This window comes from Bufo bufo, chromosome 11, assembly GCF_905171765.1.
Source record: "Bufo bufo chromosome 11, aBufBuf1.1, whole genome shotgun sequence".
NCBI lineage: Eukaryota > Metazoa > Chordata > Amphibia > Anura > Bufonidae > Bufo > Bufo bufo.
The window spans coordinates 2,884,125-2,908,973 of NC_053399.1; the positions used below are offsets into that span (position 1 = coordinate 2,884,125).

The 24,849-nt window shown below is 49.5% G+C and overlaps 1 protein-coding gene across 2 annotated transcripts in view; it reads left to right on the plus strand.

Moving 5' to 3' along the window:
• NRXN3 (neurexin 3) overlaps positions 1-24,849 on the plus strand; it is a 335,275-nt gene that overhangs the window by 217,631 nt on the left and 92,795 nt on the right. The window lies entirely within an intron of this gene.

Consider the following 24,849-nt stretch of genomic DNA (forward strand, 5'->3'; position numbering starts at 1 on the left):
AGCAGAATCAGCAAGGAGCGCCCCAGTACCTGGTCCAGTACTTGCCATGAAGAATCCAGGCTGTTCTGTATGGTCCTTCCAAGCAGTAGGAAGCTGCGCCAATAGTCAGGATGAAATGTGGAGATGACAAGTTACACAAGACATTGGTGTTAATATGGACCCGGGGATGAGCACATGCGGCCTGGACACGACAAACCTCTGCACATCCAGTGCATCTCTAGACAGAGGTGAATGGTGATTAGACTGCAGACAGGAATGAAGAGGAGATGGTTTATGGGCACAGCAGCTACAGGAGCTGAGGACACGGACTTAAGCTTGGCTTCCTCCTCAGTGAGGGCTCCTGGCGTGCAGACTCAGACTCTATATCTTGTCACAGTGTCTTCATGAAAGATACTTCATTTGTCCAGTAAACGAGGCGTGAGATGCGGTGTCAGGAGCGTGGTGACCCTCACAACAACAGCGAATAATTTACTGGCTGACTGGATGATGAACAAGTGCACAGCTGCCGTCATGGGGGCTGCTCAGCCAGTGAGACCGGTGGAAGCTCAGGTCTGCAGAGACCCATGTGTGGGGGTGCCCACCCTGCGCCTCGATGTAGATGTGCAGGTGTCTACCCAATAACTACATGATGTAGTAATCGTTACCTGTCCTACACATAAGGACATAATGAGGAGCGGTGTGGATGCCTCCACCATCCGTCTGGGGACCATGCAGGGTGTGAGGCTGAGCTGCAGGTATCCGTCATGTCATCCAGGTGCCTGTGCTCACTTCATTCCTTCTATAGCCCAACCTTCTGGAGCGCTCAGGCTTTACGATGCATGTCCCTTAGGTATTTGACCTCTCAGAATTGCATCCTTGATCCTCGGCTGCAGTTTGCATGTTATTCTCTTCAGCGTTGCCCCCACTTTAGGCTCCTATCAGTCCTGGTCCCTGTAGCCCCGGGGGTGTTGATGTTATTTCTCTGTAGACAGGGATCTGTGTGCATGTATTAGGCCGGGACCCTACTGTCGGAGATGAATCTTCTGCTTCCCCCATTAGGGTTGGAATGAAGCGGCTGAGCGCTGCTTATTATCCCCGAAGTGATGGGCTCCATGCTGGCAGAGATGTAGAGTGCATCCATAATGCAGCGGGTAGATTGCAGCCACGGCGCTGGGGCTGAGGGGCAAAGCTCTCTGGTCCACTCTTTATCAAGGAATAAATATACCATTTTGAAGAGTCCGGCCAGGCCCTCGGGTCCCCTGGTTGTCAGCGTTTTACCACCCTGTGCTTTGTGATCACATACAGGAGTGGAGGGTGAGACAGACAGGCGGAATCGCACCTTACAACAGACTGAGTCATAAAGAAAATAGCGGAGTATTCATGCTTGACTGAAGGCTTTGATGGAACTCTGCAGAGATCTCCCAGAGTGTGAAATGAAGCCATTAACAGATGCTCCAGGTCAGTCATCTGTGAGCGAGAGAACAAAACCATCTCCCCATGGAGAGGACTCTCTGAGTGCATGTGTGTGCAGGGGGATCCGCAGCTATTCCGGCCCCCCGTGCGAGTAGTCCCGCCGTACCGGGAACCAGCCTCTGATATAAGGTCCTAACAGCCACAGAGTGCGACTTACCTGCCTGATGGGGAGAGGGACTTAATGTAATCGTGTAGATGCAGGAGAGCAGGGCAGACTGGGATCTTAAAGTGACCCCAATGTTGTAGGTGGGTCCAAATTGACAGAATCACAAGTTAACGGATCCAATACAACTTGGTAGGGTCAGTTATACCATAGTGCAGCACAGAATACCTCCCCAGAAGCCTCTCCCTCTGTGGTGGCCATCAATAGCTACCCTGTTCTGTCCTCCTCCTCCAATTGTCTCTAGTATGGGGTCTTTAAGAGGGGAGATGTGGACCACAACACCCAGCATGCTTCCAGTAATGACCCCTATAATTCCCCCAGTAGTATGTACCCGGCCAGCGGCAGTGAAGAGGGCTCGGGTGCCCCTTTGGGCATCGGCCCACTGGGAAAATTCCCTGTAGGGTCTATGGCCAGTCCACCCCTGCAGGAGAGGACAACACGATACAGTTGGATGGCCCCGGGTCAGGTAGCCCTATTTGTCCCTCTCATGGGCCGTGTGATCAGCCCCCACTTTAGACTTTGTGTCCCCCCAGGGGCTGGCTCTTTAATGGACACAGAGATGAGGATGTCGGGTTCCTGTGTAGTTTACAGAGAACGTCTGAATTATGTGGAAGCACCAGGGTCCCTCGGAGGCTGGAGAGATAAGGGCGGAAATTAATTAGAGCATCAGCCCCAGCCTTTATCTTACCACAAAAGGCTGTTTACAGATGTCTCTCAGGGACCCCCGGGAATGGAGAGGCAGCTGGAGGGGTCTGCAAGAAATCAAGGACAGTGACCTTCCCTCCTGGAGGGAGATTTAGTCCTCATGTCCCAGGGACAGTCTGGCTTCCTGATTCTTTAAAGTGCCAATCAATTTATGGAAAATGATTCCAATAGTAGAATTATAGGGAATTACTGGTCACTCACAAATAGAGCATCTACAGCAGAAATCCTCTGATCCCGTGTTCAGCACTGCCATGGATGTCTCTGCTGGCGTCCACTTTCCCTTCATGAATTACTAGTTAAGTAGTGTAATGCAGGATTTACATAGGCCACGGCGCCAGTGATGTCACACCAGTCATATTTATAGACCACACCTGAAGTGACATTACACAGAACTCATATACATGCCCAGTAATGTCAGAGCAAAATCATTCATGTAGACCAGACCTCCAGTGATGTCACACAGAACTCGTACACACAGACCAGACCTCCAGTGATGTCACACAGAACTCATACACACAGACCACGCCTCCTGTGATGTCACACAGAACTCGTACACATAGACCAGACCTCCAGTGATGTCACAGAGAACTCGTACACATAGACCAGACCTCCAGTGATGTCACACAGAACTCGTACACATAGACCATGCCTCCTGTGATGTCACAGAGAACTTGTACACACAGACCAGACCTCCAGTGATGTCACACAGAACTCATACACACAGACCACGCCTCCTGTGATGTCACACAGAACTCGTACACATAGACCAGACCTCCAGTGATGTCACAGAGAACTCGTACACATAGACCAGACCTCCAGTGATGTCACACAGAACTCGTACACATAGACCAGACCTCCAGTGATGTCACACAGAACTTGTACACATAGACCAGACCTCCAGTGATGTCACACAGAACTTGTACACACAGACCTCGCCTCCTGTGATGTCACAGAGAACTTGTACACACAGACCTCGCCTCCTGTGATGTCACACAGAACTCGTACACATAGACCAGACCTCCAGTGATGTCACAGAGAACTCGTACACATAGACCAGACCTCCAGTGATGTCACACAGAACTTGTACACATAGACCAGACCTCCAGTGATGTCACACAGAACTTGTACACACAGACCTCGCCTCCTGTGATGTCACACAGAACTTGTACACACAGACCTCGCCTTCTGTGATGTCACAGAGAACTTGTACACACAGACCTCGCCTCCTGTGATGTCACACAGAACTTGTACACACAGACCTCGCCTCCTGTGATGTCACACAGAACTTGTACACACAGACCTCGCCTCCTGTGATGTCACACAGAACTTGTACACACAGACCTCGCCTCCTGTGATGTCACACAGAACTTGTACACACAGACCTCGCCTCCTGTGATGTCACACAGAACTTGTACACACAGACCTCGCCTCCTGTGATGTCACAGAGAACTTGTACAAACAGACCTCGCCTCCTGTGATGTCACACAGAACTTGTACACACAGACCTCGCCTCCTGTGATGTCACAGAGAACTTGTACACACAGACCTCGCCTCCTGTGATGTCACACAGAACTTGTACACACAGACCTCGCCTCCTGTAGACCTCGCCTCCTGTAGACCTCGCCTCCTGTGATGTCACACAGAACTTGTACACACAGACCTCGCCTCCTGTAGACCTCGCCTCCTGTGATGTCACAAAGAACTCGTACACATAGACCACGCCTCCTGTGATGATGCTTCCACACAATAGAAGAGAGGGCATCCCTACCAGGTATTGGAATAGGTCCCTGTTTTGGCTGTGATGCTGACATACTGCAGAGGTTCTCTTCTCCCTTCCCATCCTTTTGTAGGATGTTTCCATTCCATACTTGGTTGAGTAGTTCTGCACTGTAGCACGCAGGATGATGGTTGTGTAGTTCTGCACTGTAGCACGCAGGATGATGGTTGTGTAGTACTGCACTGTAGCACGCAGGATGATGGTTGTGTAGTACTGCACTGTAGCACGCAGGATGATGGTTGTGTAGTTCTGCACTGTAGCACGCAGGATGATGGTTGTGTAGTTCTGCACTGTAGCACGCAGGATGATGGTTGTGTAGTTCTGCACTGTAGCACGCAGGATGATGGTTGTGTAGTTCTGCACTGTAGCACGCAGGATGATGGTTGTGTAGTTCTGCACTGTAGCACGCAGGATGATGGTTGTGTAGTTCTGCACTGTAGCACGCAGGATGATGGTTGTGTAGTTCTGCACTGTAGCACGCAGGATGATGGTTGTGTAGTTCTGCACTGTAGCACGCAGGATGATGGTTGTGTAGTTCTGCACTGTAGCACGCAGGATGATGGTTGTGTAGTACTGCACTGTAGCACGCAGGATGATGGTTGTGTAGTACTGCACTGTAGCACGCAGGATGATGGTTGTGTAGTTCTGCACTGTAGCACGCAGGATGATGGTTGTGTAGTTCTGCACTGTAGCACGCAGGATGATGGTTGTGTAGTACTGCACTGTAGCACGCAGGATGATGGTTGTGTAGTACTGCACTGTAGCACGCAGGATGATGGTTGTGTAGTTCTGCACTGTAGCACGCAGGATGATGGTTGTGTAGTTCTGCACTGTAGCACGCAGGATGATGGTTGTGTAGTTCTGCACTGTAGCACGCAGGATGATGGTTGTGTAGTACTGCACTGTAGCACGCAGGATGATGGTTGTGTAGTACTGCACTGTAGCACGCAGGATGATGGTTGTGTAGTACTGCACTGTAGCACGCAGGATGATGGTTGTGTAGTACTGCACTGTAGCACGCAGGATGATGGTTGTGTAGTTCTGCACTGTAGCACGCAGGATGATGGTTGTGTAGTACTGCACTGTAGCACGCAGGATGATGGTTGTGTAGTTCTGCACTGTAGCACGCAGGATGATGGTTGTGTAGTACTGCACTGTAGCACGCAGGATGATGGTTGTGTAGTTCTGCACTGTAGCATGCAGGATGATGGTTGTGTAGTTCTGCACTGTAGCATGCAGGATGATGGTTGTGTAGTTCTGCACTGTAGCACGCAGGATGATGGTTGTGTAGTTCTGCACTGTAGCACGCAGGATGATGGTTGTGTAGTACTGCACTGTAGCACGCAGGATGATGGTTGTGTAGTTCTGCACTGTAGCATGCAGGATGATGGTTGTGTAGTTCTGCACTGTAGCATGCAGGATGATGGTTGTGTAGTTCTGCACTGTAGCACGCAGGATGATGGTTGTGTAGTTCTGCACTGTAGCGAGCGGGGGATGATGGTTGTGTAGTACTGCACTGTAGCACGCAGGATGATGGTTGTGTAGTACTGCACTGTAGCACGCAGGATGATGGTTGTGTAGTTCTGCACTGTAGCACGCAGGATGATGGTTGTGTAGTACTGCACTGTAGCACGCAGGATGATGGTTGTGTAGTTCTGCACTGTAGCACGCAGGATGATGGTTGTGTAGTACTGCACTGTAGCACGCAGGATGATGGTTGTGTAGTACTGCACTGTAGCACGCAGGATGATGGTTGTGTAGTACTGCACTGTAGCACGCAGGATGATGGTTGTGTAGTACTGCACTGTAGCACGCAGGATGATGGTTGTGTAGTTCTGCACTGTAGCACGCAGGATGATGGTTGTGTAGTACTGCACTGTGGCGAGCGGGGGATGATGGTTGTGTAGTACTGCACTGTAGCACGCAGGATGATGGTTGTGTAGTACTGCACTGTAGCATGCAGGATGATGGTTGTGTAGTTCTGCACTGTAGCACGCAGGATGATGGTTGTGTAGTTCTGCACTGTAGCGAGCGGGGGATGATGGTTGTGTTGTAGGCATGCTTCTTTGCCCCTCTAATGTTTAGCGGTTGCTATCGGACCGGATGCTCTGCTCATGTAGTCCATGATTCGGCCCGGTGACATCTACTTTACTGGTTACTTGAAGTAGAATTCCACAGTCTATTCTGCATCTGGAGAATGATGATTACACTAAATTATGAATGATGCCTTTAGATCATCACTCCTCTTCACACCCTCTTACTTTCCTCACATGTTGTTATATTGCTCCTTGTGCTATAAGTTCCCCCACTATTCTGCCCTCAATCCCTCATAATGAGAAAGTCCAAACACAATTTTAGAAATTTTTGTTAATTTATTAATTTGAATTTGTCAGCTCCAAAACCCCCTTCCAAACTAGAGTAAGCGGTGTTAAGTCCAGTCCTCTGCTTTTTTATCTTCATACTCTCTTTCTGACGCTGTGCTCCGACAAACCAGCAGTAAAATACACTGAGAGGACTCCTCCTTCAGTCCCCTCCATTATGTGCAGGAGCCCAGGAGTCCTCTCAATGCATTTTATTGCTGGTTTTCGGAGCACAGGGTCAGAATGCAAGTGAGTATGAAGATAATTACATAACTGGACTCGGCACCACTCCCACTATGCTCCGCTTACTCTAGTTTAGAGGGCGTTTTGGAGCTGGCAGATTCCCTTTGAAAAGGAAAAAATAAAATTTCTGCTGGACATTAGTATTCAACCCCTTTACTATGACACTTGGCATTTCGTTCTGGGGCCCCCATTTCTCTGGATCATCTCTGAGATGTTCTACACCTTGATTGGAGTCACCTGTGGTAATTTCAGTGGATTGGACATGATCTGGAACGACACAGCCCCGTCTATATAGCATCTCACAAATGACTCTGCATATCAGAGCAAAAACCAAGCCATGAGGAGGAGAGAACTGCATGTAGAGCTCAGAGACAGGATTGTGTGGAGGCTCAGATCTAGAGAAGGGGAGAAAAAAAAAATTCTGCTGCACTTAAAGAGCACAGTGGTCTCCATAATTCTTACCTGGAATAAGAACAACCAGGACTCTTCCTAGAGCTGCCGCCCCCCAAACTAAGTAATCGGGGAAAACGGCCCTGACCAACAGTGGTCACCAAGATCCCAATGGTCACTCTGGCTGAGCTCCAAAGATCCTGTGTGCAGATGGGAGAAACTTCCAGAAGGTCAACCATCACCGCATCCTCCACCAATGTGGGCTTCATGGCAGAATGGCCAGAAAGAAGCCTCTCCTCAGTAAGACACATGATACCTGTAGTTTGTAGAAAACCACCTAATGGACCTCAGACTGTGAGAAACAAGATTCTCTGCTCTGATGGAACCAAGATGGAACTTTCTGGCCTCAATTCTCAGCATCATGTCTGGAGGAAACCAGGTGCCGCTCATCACCTGCCCGATACCATCCCTACAGTGAAGCATGGTGGTGGCAGCATCATGTCTGGAGGAAACCAGGCGCCGCTCATCACCTGCCCAACCACCATCCCTACAGTGAAGCATGGTGGTGGCAGCATCATGTCTGGAGGAAACCAGGCGCCACTCATCTCCTGCCCAATACCATCCCTACAGTGAAGCACGGTGGTGGCAGCATCATGTCCGGAGGAAACCAGGTGCTGCTCATCACCTGCCCAATACCATCCCTACAGTGAAGCATGGTGGTGGCAGCATCATGTCTGGAGGAAACCAGGCGCCGCTCATCTCCTGCCCAATACCATCCCTACAGTGAAGCATGGTGGTGACAGCGTCACGTCTGGAGGAGACCAGGCGCCGCTCATCACCTGCCCGATACCATCCCTACAGTGAAGCATGGTGGTGGCAGCATCATGTCTGGAGGAAACCAGGCGCCGCTCATCACCTGCCCAATACCATCTCTACAGTGAAGTATGGTGGTGGCAGCATCATGTCTGGGGGAAACCAGGCGCCGCTCATCACCTGCCCAATACCATCCCTACAGTGAAGCATGGTGGTGGCAGCATCATGTCTGGAGGAGACCAGGCGCCGCTCATCACCTGCCCAATACCATCTTTACAGTGAAGCATGGTGGTGGCAGCATCATGTCTGGAGGAAACCAGGCGCCGCTCATCACCTGCCCAATACCATTCCTACAGTGAAGCATGGTGGTGGCAGCGTCATGTCTGGAGGAGACCAGGCGCAGCTCATCACCTGCCCAATACCATCCCTACAGTGAAGCATGGTGGTGGCAGCATCATGTCTGGAGGAGACCAGGCGCCGCTCATCTCCTGCTCCATACCATCCCTACAGTGAGGCATGGTGGTGGCAGCATCATGCTGGGGAACATGGAGACCGGTCGGGGTGGAGGGAAAGCTGAATGGAGCAGAGTACAGAGATTCTTAATGAGAACCTGATCCAGAGCTCTGGACCTCAGACTGGGCCGAAGGTTCACCTTCCAACAAGACAGTGGGAGCCCATTTACTTACCACACTGTACCAGTTTTAGGCGTCAAAGTCACAAGACCCCATGGAGCAACAAGGACCCCCCCTGGGCAAACACCTGACACACAGGAGGCAGGTAAAGAGCGGAGGACACATACTGAGGAGTGCAGATGGAGTAGTCACACCTGACACTTGAAGCCTAATGGGGCCCACAACCACATACATGGCAGCTGGGGGCCCAGGAGCCTCAGGCTACACCTGTGGGGTAAGTACAGAGCTGAGGATACTGATGCATCCTAATGACAGGAAACCTCAGACTGGGCCGAAGGTTCTGAGCCAGAGCGCTCTGGACCACAGATTGGGCCGAAGGTTCACCTTCCAACCAAAAAATTAGTAGCCCAGCCAGAGCCCTGAACCCAATGGAACATCTCTGACGGCCCCCACCCAACCCAACAGAGCGTGAGAGGATCTGCAGAGAAGAACGGCCAAAAATCCCAAATCCAGGTTTGCAAACCTTGTGGCATCATCCCCAAGAAAACTGGAGGCTGGAATCACTGCCATAAGGGCTTCAACTATGTCCCGAGGAAAGGGGCTGAAGACTTTTATGTCAATGTGAGATTTTAGTTTCTCCTTCTCATTAAATTAGTGAAGATTTCTCACCTTCTGTTCTCACGTTCTCATTATGGAGGATTGAGAGAAGACTGATGGGGGAACTGATAGCACAAGGAGCGAGAGAACAAAATGTGAGGACAGTGAGAGGGTGTGAAGACTTTCCCAATGCAGTGTACAGCAACTTCCTGATATATCATATTGTCACAATTTCTACTCGTATAGACAGAGTGCATTCAGTGATATATTCACTGTGCAAAACGGTGCTAAGGTTTATGCTCCACTTCTTTATCACTGCCAAAAGGAACGTTGAAGATTAAAATACTAAATCTTTATTTGATATCTGATTAAAACAATGGGATAGGAAGGATCAACCCTTTAAAAATCAAAAATGTGCAAAAAATCCTAATACCTACTGGAGAGTATCAGGAGGTACTTCCTATCATTAGGGTGTATAACAACTCCTACACATCCACAGTGTGCCATAGACACTGTAGCAAACTAATAAGTATTCCAAATCACCAGTATGCTGTAGCGCTTTTTAACTGGTGTATATTCTGATGTTACATTGTAGCAACTGATCAATTGTTCCTGTCGCTGGAGTATGAAAATACAGATGCATAGAGTATGGACCTTCTTAATAATATCTCCTCCACGAGTGGCTTAATAGCACCCCACTCGCTATGTGGATATACCATAACAACTATGCCTGTGTGATAAGTTTGTGAACCCCAGCCGCATATGACTTGCTAAAGTGCCTACTATGACAGCCCTTTCACTGTGTACATGTCTCCCCTATTTCACGCTCTAGGCGTTTCGCCATTCGGCTCATCATCAGACAGACAGACAGCTTGTATTCTGCGTATGCAGACCCAATGATACGCTCCTTGTCAGCTGTCATAATGATTGTGATAAGATATGTGTGTTGGGATATATAATGATAGAGAAGTGCAGGACTCCCTATAGATAATTGTGTAGCGGCTGCAGGAAATTCCATGGGACCGTCCACCTTCATTGTCTTGTCTTCCCCTTTGTGAGTCTCTCCAGCACACAAAGAGTTAATCCTCGTTACAGAGAAGCTCCTTCTTCTCCCTAAACCACCTCACTTCATTAACAGAGGACGATTGATTTGGTGAGGCTAATTTTGTAATTAAAAAGCTTATCGTTGCTTGCGGTAATGAGCTCAGCAAACAAGCATAATTCAGTTACAATATTTACAGAGCAGCGGGGGATGTGCCGCCGTGTTTGCTCAAAAAAGTGAATAATACATAGATCCGATGATAATAGAAAAGAGAAACCAACACAGCGCACCCCAGAACACAGTGACCGATCCAGGTTATATCGTTCTGAATGCTGCCACATAAAACAGAGATATCCGTCCCTCCACCTCCCTCCTGTGTGAAATAAAGTGAAATGCACTATACCACTCCCACAACAATCAATATTACCGCCATACAAATACCATGTAATGGTCAGTTTTACACAGGTGTCTACATAGTACATTCCAGAATACACTTTTTTGAACACAACTATTAAATCCAGTGGCTGACAGGTGATGTCTTCCCTGATTAGAGTTGTTCACGTCCCTTTTCTTCTCCATCTGACCCAGACCACCTGACCACTTCCTCTGATGACTGCACAGTTTGCTGCATAGCCTCTGCAACCCATCCCTGTACTTTATTTCAAAACCCCATTCTGATGCCCCTAATTCTATGCCTTCTGCTGCCCCCATGACCGTACCTACAATGCCTCCCAATGCTCCGAAATATTCTGCCAAATAATAGTGTCTTAGGATGCAGATTCAGTCGAAACCAGGGGCCCAAAAAGTTCACCCCTCAAACTATACCCCAAAATAAATTCAAACTTTAGCAATAAGATGGACCCTAGTGGGTGGTAAGGTAAATATAAATGCCTAGCTGTTATAGTGGGAAGAAAGTAGAAAATAGAGATTGCTGCCATATGGTGAAGGGTGATTAGAAGAACAATGCTGCAAGGTGGATAAATGGAAAATGGATAGGGGAGAGTTTACTTAATGTTTGAGAGGGGGGAATGCTGCTGCCAGTTGGGGAGAGGTGAGGAATGCTGCTGCCAGTTGGGGAGAGCTGGGGCGAATGCTGCTGCCAGTGGAGGAGAGCTGGGGAGAATGCTGCTGCCAGTTGGGGAGAGGTGAGGAATGCTGCTGCCAGTTGGGGAGAGCTGGGGGGAATGCTGCTGCCAGTGGAGGAGAGCTGGGGGGAATGCTGCTGCAAGTGGAAGAGAGCTGGGAGGAATGCTGCTGCCAGTGGAGGAGAGCAGGGGGGAATGCTGCTGCAAGTGGAGGAGAGCTGGGGGGAATGCTGCTGCCAGTGGAGGAGAGCTGGGGGGAATGCTGCTGCAAGTGGAGGAGAGCTGGGGGGAATGCTGCTGCAAGTGGAAGAGAGCTGGGGAATGCTGCTGTTAGTGGGGGGAGCTGGGCAAATTGTTTTTAAAGGGGATTCAATTCAGTGCAGGGTACTCTCTACCAGGATGGGGCGACGCCTCTAATGAGTGTTTTGTGGGCAGACCTCTTTAAAGGAAGCCGAGTTGCAGAATATTCCAGGCACTTGGCTTGGGGACTGAATATGCTGAGTGATGGAGTGTGAACAGTGGCCATCAACAACTAGAGTCTAATATGACCTCACAGCACATGTCGATGTTTTACTAAATTAGTGAACTAACTGGTGGTCCACCCGGACCCATGTACGTCTTTTGTCTTGTGCTGTTACTTTAAAAAATGACCTTTATTTATTATTTCCTTTTTACAAACACTTATAGGTCAGTACTGCATGACTAGACGAATTAAAGTGATCAGTGGCCTGGGGGGCTCCCTCTTTTGCTATATCTCAATGTTATTGCTGTTACCTGACAGCATTAGTGTAGCATCGATACCAGCTGCAGCCATTTAAATATTTCTAGACTAACTGTAATTGACTCCTGTTCCGGAGCTCCCTCACTGCCACACTGGTACACCCTGCATGTTTCACTGGTCGCCCAGCGTCCTCAGGGGCTCGTGCAGGTATGAGTGCTGGGACTCGTACTACAGTGACGCAATCACCACTACCTATGGGATGGCGTTCCGTCTTACATCCCTCCCTTCTTACTACACCTCTGTCACTCCAATAGGTTGTCGCGCGCTGGGGGTGTGTTCTCCCGAGGACCGCTATATCTTGTGATGTCCTGTGTATCATTGCGCATGTGCGTCACCTTCGGGATTGTTCTCCATCGGTACGTGCTAGAAAGGAGCTGCGCAGGCGCATAAACTTCAGGATTTTTCTAATCACTAAGCATACAGGCGGGGCTGCGCAGGCGCATGAACTCTTGCTATACCAAAGCGCATGCATTTTACAGTGGCCATGGGCAGAGCGCAGTAGGCTGATGACTGTCCATGTCTCTGAGGTGGGGGTCGGGCAGAGTCTCCTCTGGTCTCTGCTAAACTGCTCTGACATTTCTATTGCAGGTCGTGAAAGTTCTTTATTCCACTTTAACCCCTGGTCCCAGCACGGGTGTGTCTCTGTCCATTCTGTTCTGGCAGTGCAGTCACTAGGTGGTTAATGTCCTCGGCTTATCTGTCCACAGAATAGTCCCATTTCATCAGTCCGCCCGTGCCCCTCCATGTTCTTTGTGCCTTCGCTGGGGAAGCGCACTTGTCTGGTTATAGGGTATCGATTGTGGTCTTTATCAGTTTCGCTCACACACCAAGAATTACATGTAACAGCGCGGCAGCCATGACAATAAGCGCCCGTTGCCATGACTATGAAAGAGGCCTATTGGCGGGTCTGGAGCCTGCTGTAGAGTGATAATCTCCTTGTTCATTTCATTTTAATTGAAATTTGAAGTCATATTTTCTGTAAAACATAAATGGATTTCTACATCTGGGGCTTCTTCATTCGTAAATGCACAAATAAAAAGATTGTGAGATTGTATTTCATGCGGTGCATCCAGCCGGTGGAGGGTCTTTTCCAAACCATCCACGCGTAAGACTGTGCTATGCAAATGGGGGAGCGGCGGTGGAGGCTCCTATAATAATCTCCCCTGATTATTCTCTCTTCCGCATGCTAAATGACTCTCAGATGGCGGCGCCCCCGCCTGGAGAATGATTGGCTTTCAGTTGTGACCCATCTGAATAAAGATGTGTAAAGATCCAGCTTGTGTGATCTCAGCCCTGCGCCCTCCATAGTGTCTGCCTGGCCGGTCAGACAGATCCCTGTCCCAGTGGCTACCTTCATCATAACCTGTATGATCAGCACGTGTCCTGAATGCTGCGTCTTCCCACAATCCCCTCATCTGCAGCACTTTCAGCGAGGGACCTAAAGTTCTGTACACCGTGGTCTTCCTGGATCAGGGACCCAGTATCAGTACAGTGATGAGCAGGAGAGGAGTAGGCCGCCCTCCGGGCAGTGTACATGTGTATGCCATGCTGGGCTGTGTAATGGCGGTCATTAGCAGTTGTCACCCAGCATCTGTTCCCTGTGTCGGAGACCAAGAGAACTCGAGAAAGATGTCAGGGACTGATAAATGGAGGCTGTAGTGGACCCCACATGACATGATCCTAGAAGAATTATCACTATGGCCGTATCATCTGCTGCCATTGGGTGTCCAGCTCCTGAAGATAATCTGAGGGTCAGAGATGAGCGAAGGAGGGTAAATGAGACGGTTCTAGAAATAGCGAGTGGTGCGTCCTGCCCCCCGAGCTCTTTGTGGGGCTCAGATGTTGCCTTGTGTCTGCAAGGCTCGATGTGTTTCCGGCTGACTGGCGCTGTGCCAGCTGTCGCTGTGCCCCTGATGGTGAAGGACCCAGGGACCGTGCAGTCCGCTCCAGCGTGACATCAGCACTGCACAGGTGCAGAGCCAGGTGGGCTAAACATGGCGGCGGCCCAGGGATTGAAAGCTCTATTCAGTCTGACAGTATATAGGCCCATGATGACTTCACCAGCTGAGGGTCGACTTATCCAGCAATCGTCAAGAGAACACACACAGTCGGTATAGCCATAGCTGTGAAGTGGAGATAATATTCCCTTAACCCTGTGAGGACAGTCCAGTGCGGTATTACAGCATGCAGCCAGAGTCAGATTATACTGGAACAACCCGGGTGCTGTCAGGTCCACTGCATCTAGATGGCCACTGTGTTGCTTGGGGCCATTAAGGCCCCCCAGCCCCCGGCCTTAATGGCTAGACTGTGGGGAATAGAAGTCAGCTGTACTCCAACAGCAGAGCTTGTGCCAATGGTGTAACCTCACAACTAATGGCTGGAGATGGTTATCCACCTATTCACACAAACCCTCATTCAGAGACGATTCCTGCCACCATAGGTCCCATGGGCGAAGGCAGTCGGCCCTTATGAGTTTTGGGTAAAGAGTGAAAAATGGGAGTGATTGGTGAATCCCTTAAGATATACTGATATTCTGATTGTGAAATAGCATCCAGCGCTCGGCCCTCCTCCATATCACGTAGATCTGAGGAGAGCGTAGCAGACGTAGCGGCCCCCGTCCTTGATAGTGTCAGAACTGGAACTCCGTCCCCGCGATAAATACTGATTGATACAAGGAGGAGGAGGATTGACCACATGTATTTGTTGGGTTTTCTCTGTGGATATCTTTTTTCTGCGTTTTCGTCCTGCTCTCCTCCTTCGTTTTTTGCAGGACGATGTGGGTTTTTTGGATCATTGTAGTATGAAAGTGTAAGGGTTTTGTTTCTCTAAGAACTATTGTCACTTGAAGGATTGATCATCCGCCGTATCCCCTTCTGTGGCGCTGAAGCTGACTTTTCTCTGTATATTTGCATTCCTTTGTTTGTTTTTTAGAGGGTTTGGGTGTTTTTGTCTCCCACCGCCCCCATTAATATACCGCATCCGCATAGGATGGATTTAATTTTATTTATTGATTATACTACATGTTGTTTTTTATAGGATTGATTAATGAGCGGGTCTTATACACCGGCTTTAACTCCTAGACCACTACTTTCACTCTATCTATGATTCTGGGCCGAAAACAGATCAGAAGAGTGTTTGTCTTTATTTGCTGTATGGAACACGTTTGCTACCTTTTAATGGAACCATAAAAGCCCTATTCCTTGTACTCTGCTCCTCTTGCTTACACGTCAGACAATATGAAGAATTGATGCTGGAGATGTGTACGAAGCAGCTAGAGAAATAATCATTGACTAGCTGCTGTCATTGCGTCTGCCGCTCGGATCCCGGGCACCGCGCTGGGAGAGTCACTATGGACGAATGCTGGGGGATAAAGTGTGTAATATGGGTGAGGACACGTCCGGAATGAGGGATTATGAAGTAATGGTGCCACATCCACGTTACATGATGAATATTTGATTCCAATCTATTATTGATTGTGAGCGCTCCAGCACACTGACTGTTAATAGGTGAATCTGGTGTTCGGCCCACAGTTCCTTTGTCCTCCAGACTTGTTCCAACTCTGAGGTTTTGTAAAAACACTGAACCCCCAGAGGAATTCTCTCTCTAATTCCCAGCCATTAATGAATTGATGCTCTCTGTAGCTGGGCGTTTCCTCTGCGTAGTTAGTGTCCTTCAAGAAAGCCTGAAATGCTCCCTCCCACCATGTGGTTGGTTAACGTGACAAATCTCTGCTTCCTTCTGAGATGGAGAGCGGATGGTGAAGGTGTATTCTGGGCCGGACACACACTCACCATGGAAATAATATATACTGAATATAGAAAAACCTCAGCCCAGAAATCCGACTTTACTGTCAAAGACAGATAAAAATACAGCAACCCACAGCTGAAAATAACCCAGCATCGATGGTCATGGAGGAACAGGAACTAGCATTCAGTGGAATAGCTCCAGCAGATGTAGTGACGGAAGTGGACCTCACATGATAAGAGGTACAATATATGGATAGATAGACCTGGAAGAGGACACTGCATGGTGGGACCAGGTTAGATATGATGACCCACAGATACAACAGTGCATGAATGAGGGACCGGCTCAGAAGACAAATTCAGTCAACCACGATGGAGGGTTAGGTCACAGGACAGATACCATGATCTATGGTGCAGGGACGAGGTCACAGGACAGATACCATGATCTATGGTGCAGGGACCAGGTCACAGGACAGATACCAGGCTCTATGGTAGAGGGACCAGGTCACAGGACAAATACCATGATCTACAGTGTAGGGACCAAATCTCAGGACAGATACCAGGATCTATAGTGGAGGGACCAAATCTCAGGACAGATACCAGGATCTATAGTGGAGGGACCAGGTCACAGGACAGATACCAGGATCTATGGTGGCGGGACCAGGTCACAGGACAGATACCAGGATCTACAGTGGAGGGACCAGGTCACAGGACAGATACCAGGATCTATGGTGGCGGGACCAGGTCACAGGACAGATACCAGGATCTACAGTGGAGGGACCAGGTCACAGGACAGATACCAGGATCTATGGTGGAGGGACGAGGTCACAGGACAGATACCAGGATCTATGGTGGAGGGACCAGGTCACAGGACAAATACCATGATCTACAGTGTAGGGACCAAATCTCAGGACAGATACCAGGATCTATAGTGGAGGGACCAGGTCACAGGACAGATACCAGGATCTATGGTGGAGGGACGAGGTCACAGGACAGATACCAGGATCTACAGTGGAGGGACCAGGTCACAGGACAGATACCAGGATCTACAGTGGAGGGACCAAATCTCAGGACAGATACCAGGATCTACAGTGGAGGGACCAAATCTCAGGACAGATACCAGGATCTATAGTGGAGGGACCAAATCTCAGGACAGATACCAGGATCTATGGTGGAGGGACCAGGTCACAGGACAGATATCAGGATCTATGGTGGAGGGACCAGGTCACAGGACAGATACCAGGATCTATTGTGGAGGGACCAGGGCACAGGACAGATACCGGGATCTATTGTGGAGGGACCAGGGCACAGGACAGATACCAGGATCTATGGTGGAGGGACGAGGTCACAGGACAGATACCAGGATCTATGGTGGAGGGACCAGGTCACAGGACAGATACCAGGATCTATGGTGGAGGGACCAGGTTACAAGACAGATACCAGGATCTATGGTAGAGGGACGAGGTCACAGGACAGATACCAGGATCTATGGGGAAGGGACCAGGTCACAGGACAGATACCATGATCTATGGTGCAGGGACCAGGTCACAGGACAAATACCAGGATCTATGGTAGAGGGACGAGGTCACAGGACAGATACCAGGATCTATGGGGAAGGGACCAGGTCACAGGACAGATACCATGATCTACGGTGCAGGGACCAGGTCACAGGACAAATACCAGGATCTATGGTGGAGGGACGAGGTCACAGGACAGATACCAGGATCTATGGTGGAGGGACGAGGTCACAGGACAGAAACCAGGATCTACGGTGGAGGGACCAGATCACAGGACAGATACCAGGATCTACGGTGGAGGGACCAGATCACAGGACAGATACCAGGATCTATGGTGGAGGGACCAGGTCACAGGACAGATACCAGGATCTACGGTGGAGGGACCAGGTCACAGGACAGATACCAGGATCTATGGTGGAGGGACCAGGTCACAGGACAGATACCAGGATCTATGGTAGAGGGACCAGGTCACAGGACAGATATCAGGATCTATGGTGGAGGGACCAGGTCACAGGACAGATACCAGGATCTATTGTGGAGGGACCAGGTCACAGGACAGATACCAGGATCTATTGTGGAGGGACCAGGTCACAGGACAGATACCAGGATCTATGGTGGAGGGACCAGGTCACAGGACAGATACCAGGATCTATGGTGGAGGGACCAGGTCACAGGACAGATACCAGGATCTATGGTGGAGGGACCAGGTTACAGGACAGATACCAGGATCTATGGTGGAGGGACGAGGTCACAGGACAGATACCAGGATCTATGGGGAAGGGACCAGGTCACAGGACAGATACCATGATCTATGGTGCAGGGACCAGGTCACAGGACAAATACCAGGATCTATGGTGGAGGGACGAGGTCACAGGACAGATACCAGGATCTATGGTGGAGGGACGAGGTCACAGGACAGATACCAGGATCTATGGTGGAGGGACCAGATCACAGGACAGATACCAGGATCTATGGTGGAGGGACCAGGTCACAGGACAGATACCAGGATCTATGGTGGAGGGACCAGGTTACAGGACAGATACCAGGATCTATGGTGGAGGGACCAGGTCACAGGACAGATACCAGGATCTATGGTGGAGGGACCAGGTTACAGGACAGATACCAGGATCTATGGTGGAGGGACGAGGTCACAGGACAGATACCAGGATCTATGGGGAAGGGACCAGGTCACAGGACAGATACCAGGATCTATGGTGGAGGGACCAGGTCACAGGACAAATACCAGGATCTATGGTGGAGGGACCAGGTTACAGGACAGATACCAGGATCTATGGTGGAGGGACGAGGTCACAGGACAGATACCAGGATCTATGGGGAAGGGACCAGGTCACAGGACAGATACCATGATCTATGGTGCAGGGACCAGGTCACAGGACAAATACCAGGATCTATGGTGCAGGGACCAGGTCACAGGACAAATACCAGGATCTATGGTGCAGGGACCAGGTCACAGGACAGATACCAGGATCTATGGTGGAGGGACGAGGTCACAGGACAGATACCAGGATCTATGGTGGAGGGACGAGGTCACAGGACAGATACCAGGATCTACGGTGGAGGGACCAGATCACAGGACAGATACCAGGATCTATGGTGGAGGGACCAGGTCACAGGACAGATACCAGGATCTATGGTAGAGGGACCAGGTCACAGGACAGATACCAGGATCTATGGTGGAGGGACGAGGTCACAGGACAGATACCAGGATCTATGGTGGAGGGACGAGGTCACAGGACAGATACCAGGATCTATGGTCGAGGGACGAGGTCACAGGACAGATACCAGGATCTATGGTGGAGGGACGAGGTCACAGGACAGATACCAGGATCTACGGTGGAGGGACCAGATCACAGGACAGATATCAGGATCTATGGTGGAGGGATCAGGATTGTTTAAAACAAGCAAATAAGTTTTTTTCTCTGTAAATTGAGAACAAGATTGGCTGATTCCGACCATAAACATGTCCATTCTCCCTGATCAAGAAGTGTCTGAACAATGAGTCCAAGGTCCAATATTTGGATCCAGTCTGAGATCTATGAGGCAAGGAACCCAGCAGGCCCCTTGGCAGGTTCCTGGCTTATAGGTCATGTTGGCACACGGTATACTGCCTATAGGCTTATATGATTGGCCTTGTCAGACGTAGGGGGCACATGCACATTGGGGTCCCTTCTCTTCTGCCATGGAGGGGTGTTATTGCCCTTGCTGCCCACTAACTTAACAGTCTTCCAATTACTGATCTGTGATTACTGGATTGTACATGTCGGGATTTCTATCTTGATGGACTGTCTAATTGTCATTTTGAAGGAATAAACAAGATGCTAACACCATCTAGTAGAGGAAATCGGCATCATGAGATGACGGACCACACAGTGTGCGGCGACAAGTTGTCCCAATGGTGCCTCTAATCAGAAGCACTTAACTCCAGGCCATGTTCTGATCATTCATAAAGGAAGGCATTGAGCTGGTGATGGCGGTGAGAGGTGAAGATCTGTGGTGTGTAGATTTCTTGTAAGTACAGATCAATAGATCACACGCATTTGCTTTGTTCTCTGGGGCTGGAAGGCCTAGGAGATGATGCTGATACGGCGGCAGGTCGGGTCTATTCCAGCTTCACACACAGCATCGTGTTTAACACATTGGATTGTTCATTGCTTTTAATCCCAGGATGAGGAGCGAGGCGCAGGAGGGGTGACATTGTGCCCCATCCTCTTGACTGGAGATATGGAGAATGATCTGAAATTGTCAGGAGTCACATTAGCCGCCATCATGTACCAGATTAGCACCAAAGGGTCATTAATTGGCTGCAAATTTAATTTACATGAGCTGTCTATAGTGGCAGTGACATCAGTAATGGGAAAATAGCTGGTCCGTCCCAGTGCACACAGCAGTCAATAGCACATAAAAGTACTCCTTGTGTTTTCTGTACTTGAATTTAAAATGGCTGCAAATCTCCATCTGATGTTTACGGTCATAGGCCGGATGGGACTGCAGGTGAACAAGGGGAAGGGTCCTCACACTTACCAGATAGCAACCGAAAATGCATGGAACAGGTGAGGGTTTTACTCCAGGTGGTTGCAGGGACTGCATTAGAGCCTTCACCTGCCCCTGCAATAAGGGGGGTTAGTAACAGAGGTGAGGGTGCTGGGATATACTGGGAGGCTGGCACTATGGGCGCCACAGTGAGATGGGATGTCATTGTGTGTGAGTCAGAGCAGAACATGTAGAAGTAATTAGTGACCCTGTACGTCAACAGACCCTCAGACGACAGGTCTCAGCCGCGTTCACCCTCTACCACCTGTGGGCTGGGCAGTGATGTAGGCACAACAGTGTCCCCCATCTCTGCCCTGGTGCCTGGTGAGGAGGAGAGTGACACCTTCTTCAGTCTGTGACAGAGAACGAAAACTCTAAAAAGTGTGAAGATGGGAATTATTTATAAAGCTGGCATCTCAGCTTCTCCAGGTACATACTTCTCACTGTCAGCTGGCACCTGTACCCGGGCGAGCCTCTCATCTGGACTGATCATGGAGAGGTGGCGTATGCTGCAGAACAGTCTGTGGGTGTGGAACAGTAAGGAAACGCACAGAATACAGCCGGGAAAAAAGAAGAAAACCAATCTATGTCTGCCCCCTTGTGAGACATCACTAATGTAGAAAGTGACAATTACTGGGTCTGCATCAGAAGCCATCGTAGGACTCCTGCACTGGGCCCTCAAACTTCCAGGTTTCACTGTATCTTTTGGAGTTCTTATTTCCTCTGTGTATAAGGAATATACAGCAGAACCTTTTACTTTTTTTCCCATTTTATGTTGCGCCTTGTGCTAAAAAAAAAAAAAATCCACATCAATCTGCTCTCTACCCTCTAATGAGAAAGTGAAAACAAAATATTAGACATTTTTGAAAATGTATTAAAACCAGAAAAAGTTTGCATGGACATACAGAAGTACGCTGCTCAAAAAAATAAAGGGAACATTAAAATCCCACATCCTAGAGCTCAATGAATGAAATATTCCAGTTGGAAATCTTCATTACATAGTGGAATGTGTTGAGAACAATAAAACATAAAATGATCAATGTAAATCAAAATTAATATCCAATGGAGGTCTGGATTTGGAATGATACTCAAAATCAAAGCGGTAAATCAATTTTCAGACTGATCCAGCTTCAGTGGAAATGCCTCAAGACAAGGAAATGAGGCTCAGTAGTGTGTGTGGCCTCCACGTGCCTGTATGCCCTCCCTACAAGGCCTGGGCATGCTCCTGATGAGAAGCGGATGTTCTCGTGAGGGATCTCCTCCCAGCATCTGCCAACTCCTGGACAGTCTGTGGTGCAACGTGACGTTGGTGGATGGAACGAGACGTGATGTCCCAGATGTGCTCGATTGGGTTCAGGTCTGGGGAACGGGCGGGCCAGTCCATAGCATCAATACCTTCATCATGCAGGAACTGCTGCCGCACCCTAGCATTGTCATGCATCCGAACCCAGGGCTCACTGCACCTGCATATGGTCTCACGATGGGTCTGAGGATCTCATCCTGTGCGCCCCTCCAAAGAAATGCATCCCCACACCATTACTGACCCACTGCCAAACAAGTTATGCTGGAGGATTTTGCAGGTAGCAGAATGGTCTCCATGGCGTCTCCAGAAACTGGCACATGTGCTCAGTGTGAACCTGTATCATCCGTGAAGAGCACAGGGCACCAATGTCCAATCTGCCAATCTTGGTGTTATCTGGCAAATGCCAATCGGCCTGCACAGCACAACACCGACTGGTGGACAGCGCACCCTCATGGAGTCTGTCTCTGACCGTTTGAGCAGACACATGCACATTTGTGGCCTGCTGGAGGTCATTTTGCAGGGCTCTGGCACTGCTCCTCCTTGCACCACGGAGGAGGTAGCGGTCCTGCTGCTGGGTTGTTGCCCTCCTCCGGCCCCCTCCACGTCTCCTAGTCTACTGACCTGCCTCCTGGTATCTGCTCCATGCTCTGGACACTGTGCTGGCAGACACCGCTAACCTTCTTGCCCCAGTTACTGGTATGAAAAGGGCGGAATATTACCAATTAGCAGATGATACCGGTCAATATTCCCCTTTTCAAATATATAAGTGTAGTATCAGCGCTGGAAAGAAGAAGACATGGGGCACATAGAAGAAAAGAATACCTGTGTCGGAGCGGCGCGCGCCTTTTTTGAAGTATTGAGCAAGAAGAACTACTGTCCCCCCTGCACGGATTAGTGCCTACAATCGAACTCTGACTAGAAGTATCCCTGGACCTATATCCTGCGACACAGGTATTCTTTTCTTCTATGTGCCCCATGTCTTCTTCTTTCCAGCGCTGATACTACACTTATATATTTGAAATTCACTCACCCTTTGGATCGCGGCAACCGTCATCCTCCAGGTATCCAGCAGCGGCTCTGTGCACAATTGTTCACAGAGGAAGGACATACTGTGACAGCGCGGATACAACTATTGAAATCTCAATATTCCCCTTTTCCCCTAGCTCGTGGGATTGTTTATACCACAGCTACAGTGGAATAACGCACAACTCTGCAGACATAACATAAAGGACTGCAGACATACGATGTACTACAACATATCCAAATACTTTCAATATCATGGTCATATCAGTATACATCCGCCATAGTCTAATAATATAGACAAAGGATACTTAGCATGTAAGATGGTCCCACTTCCTCCATCTTGGACCTGACAGGAAGCTGGTCTGCCCAGCAATACCCCAGTGGCTAGGTATATTAACACCTGCCTCCCCCAATTCATTGTACCTGTGATGTAAGCACAGGAAGGGGCGGGGTCATGACTAAGGAACCACATGGCAGTGTGATGTCACTCAACCATGTGTCCAATTCAAATATCAAAACAGGACTGAATCTCAGCCCTGTAACACTGAGCAATTTCAGTGGGTTGTAGACACCGCCTCATGCTTCCTCTAGGGGCGAGAGCAATGACAAAAAGCATGAGAACAGAGAAGTGGTCTGTGGTCACCACCTGCAGAACCGCTCCTTTATAGGGGTTGTCCTACTAATTGCCGATCATTTCTACCTGTTGTCTGTTCAATTTGCACAACAGGAGAAATGGATTCACAATCAGAGCCGCTTCCTAACCGGACAGGTGGATATCACAGAAGTGGGATTGACTTGGAGTTACATTGTGTTGTTTAAGTGTTCCCTTTATTTTTTTGAGCAGTATATTTGGCTCTTTTACTCTGACACTTGACATTTAGCTCTGGGGCCCCCATTTCTCTGGATCATTTCTGAGATGTTCTACACCTTGATTGGAGTCACCTGTAGTAAATTCAGATGATTGAGCATGATTGGAAAGGCGCATCCCTGTCGATGTCAGATCTCATAGCTGACTATGCATATCAGAGCAGAAACCAAGCCATGAGGAGGAGAGAACTGCCTGTAGAGCTCAGAGACAGGATTGGGTGGAGGCTCGGATTGGAGAAGGGGAGAAACATTTCTGTTGCACTGAAAGTTCCCAGGAAGACTCTTTCTAGAGCTACCGACCCCCAAACTAAGTAATCAGGGAAGAAGAGCCTTGGTAAAAGCGGTGACTAAGAACCCAATGGCTGAGCTCCAGAGACCCTGTGTGCAGATGGGAGAAGCTTCCAGAAGGTCGACCATCACTGTGACCTCCACCAATCTGGGCTTTATGGCAGCGCGGCCGGAAGAAAGCCTCTCCTCGGTAACGGACACATGAAAGCCGCCTGGAGTCTGTATAAAACACCTAAAGGACGTCAGACTATGAGAAACATGATTCTCTGCTCTGATGGAACCAAGATGGAACTTTTTGACCTCTGTGCGTCATGTCTGGAAGGAACCAGGCACCACTTATCACCTACCTTATAATTTCCTTACAGAGAAGCATGGCGGCGGCAGCATCAAGTCTGGAGGAAACCAGGCGCCGCTCATCACCTGCCCAATACCATTCCTACAGTGCAGCATGGTGGTGGCAGCATCATGTCTGGGGGGAAACCAGGCACCGCTCATCACCTGCCCAATACATCCCTACAGTGAAGCATGGTGGTGGCAGCATCATGTCTGGAGGAGACCAGGCGCCGCTCATCACCTGCCCGATACCATCCCTACAGTGAAGCATGGTGGTGGCAGCATCATGTCTGGGGGGAAACCAGGCACCGCTCATCACCTGCCCAATACATCCCTACAGTGAAGCATGGTGGTGGCAGCATCATGTCTGGAGGAGACCAGGCGCCGCTCATCACCTGCCCAATACCATCCCTACAGTGAAGCACGGTTCTGGCATCGTCATGTTTGGAGGAGACCAGGCGCCGCTCATCACCTGCCCAATACCATCCCTACAGTGAAGCATGGTGGTGGCAGCATCATGTCTGGGGGAGACCAGGCGCTGCTCATCACCTGCCCAATACCATCCCTACAGTGAAGCATGGTGGTGGCAGCATCATGTCTGGAGGAGATCAGGCGCCGCTCATCACCTGCCCAATACCATCCCTACAGTGAAGCATGGTGGTGGTGGCAGCATCATGTCTGGAG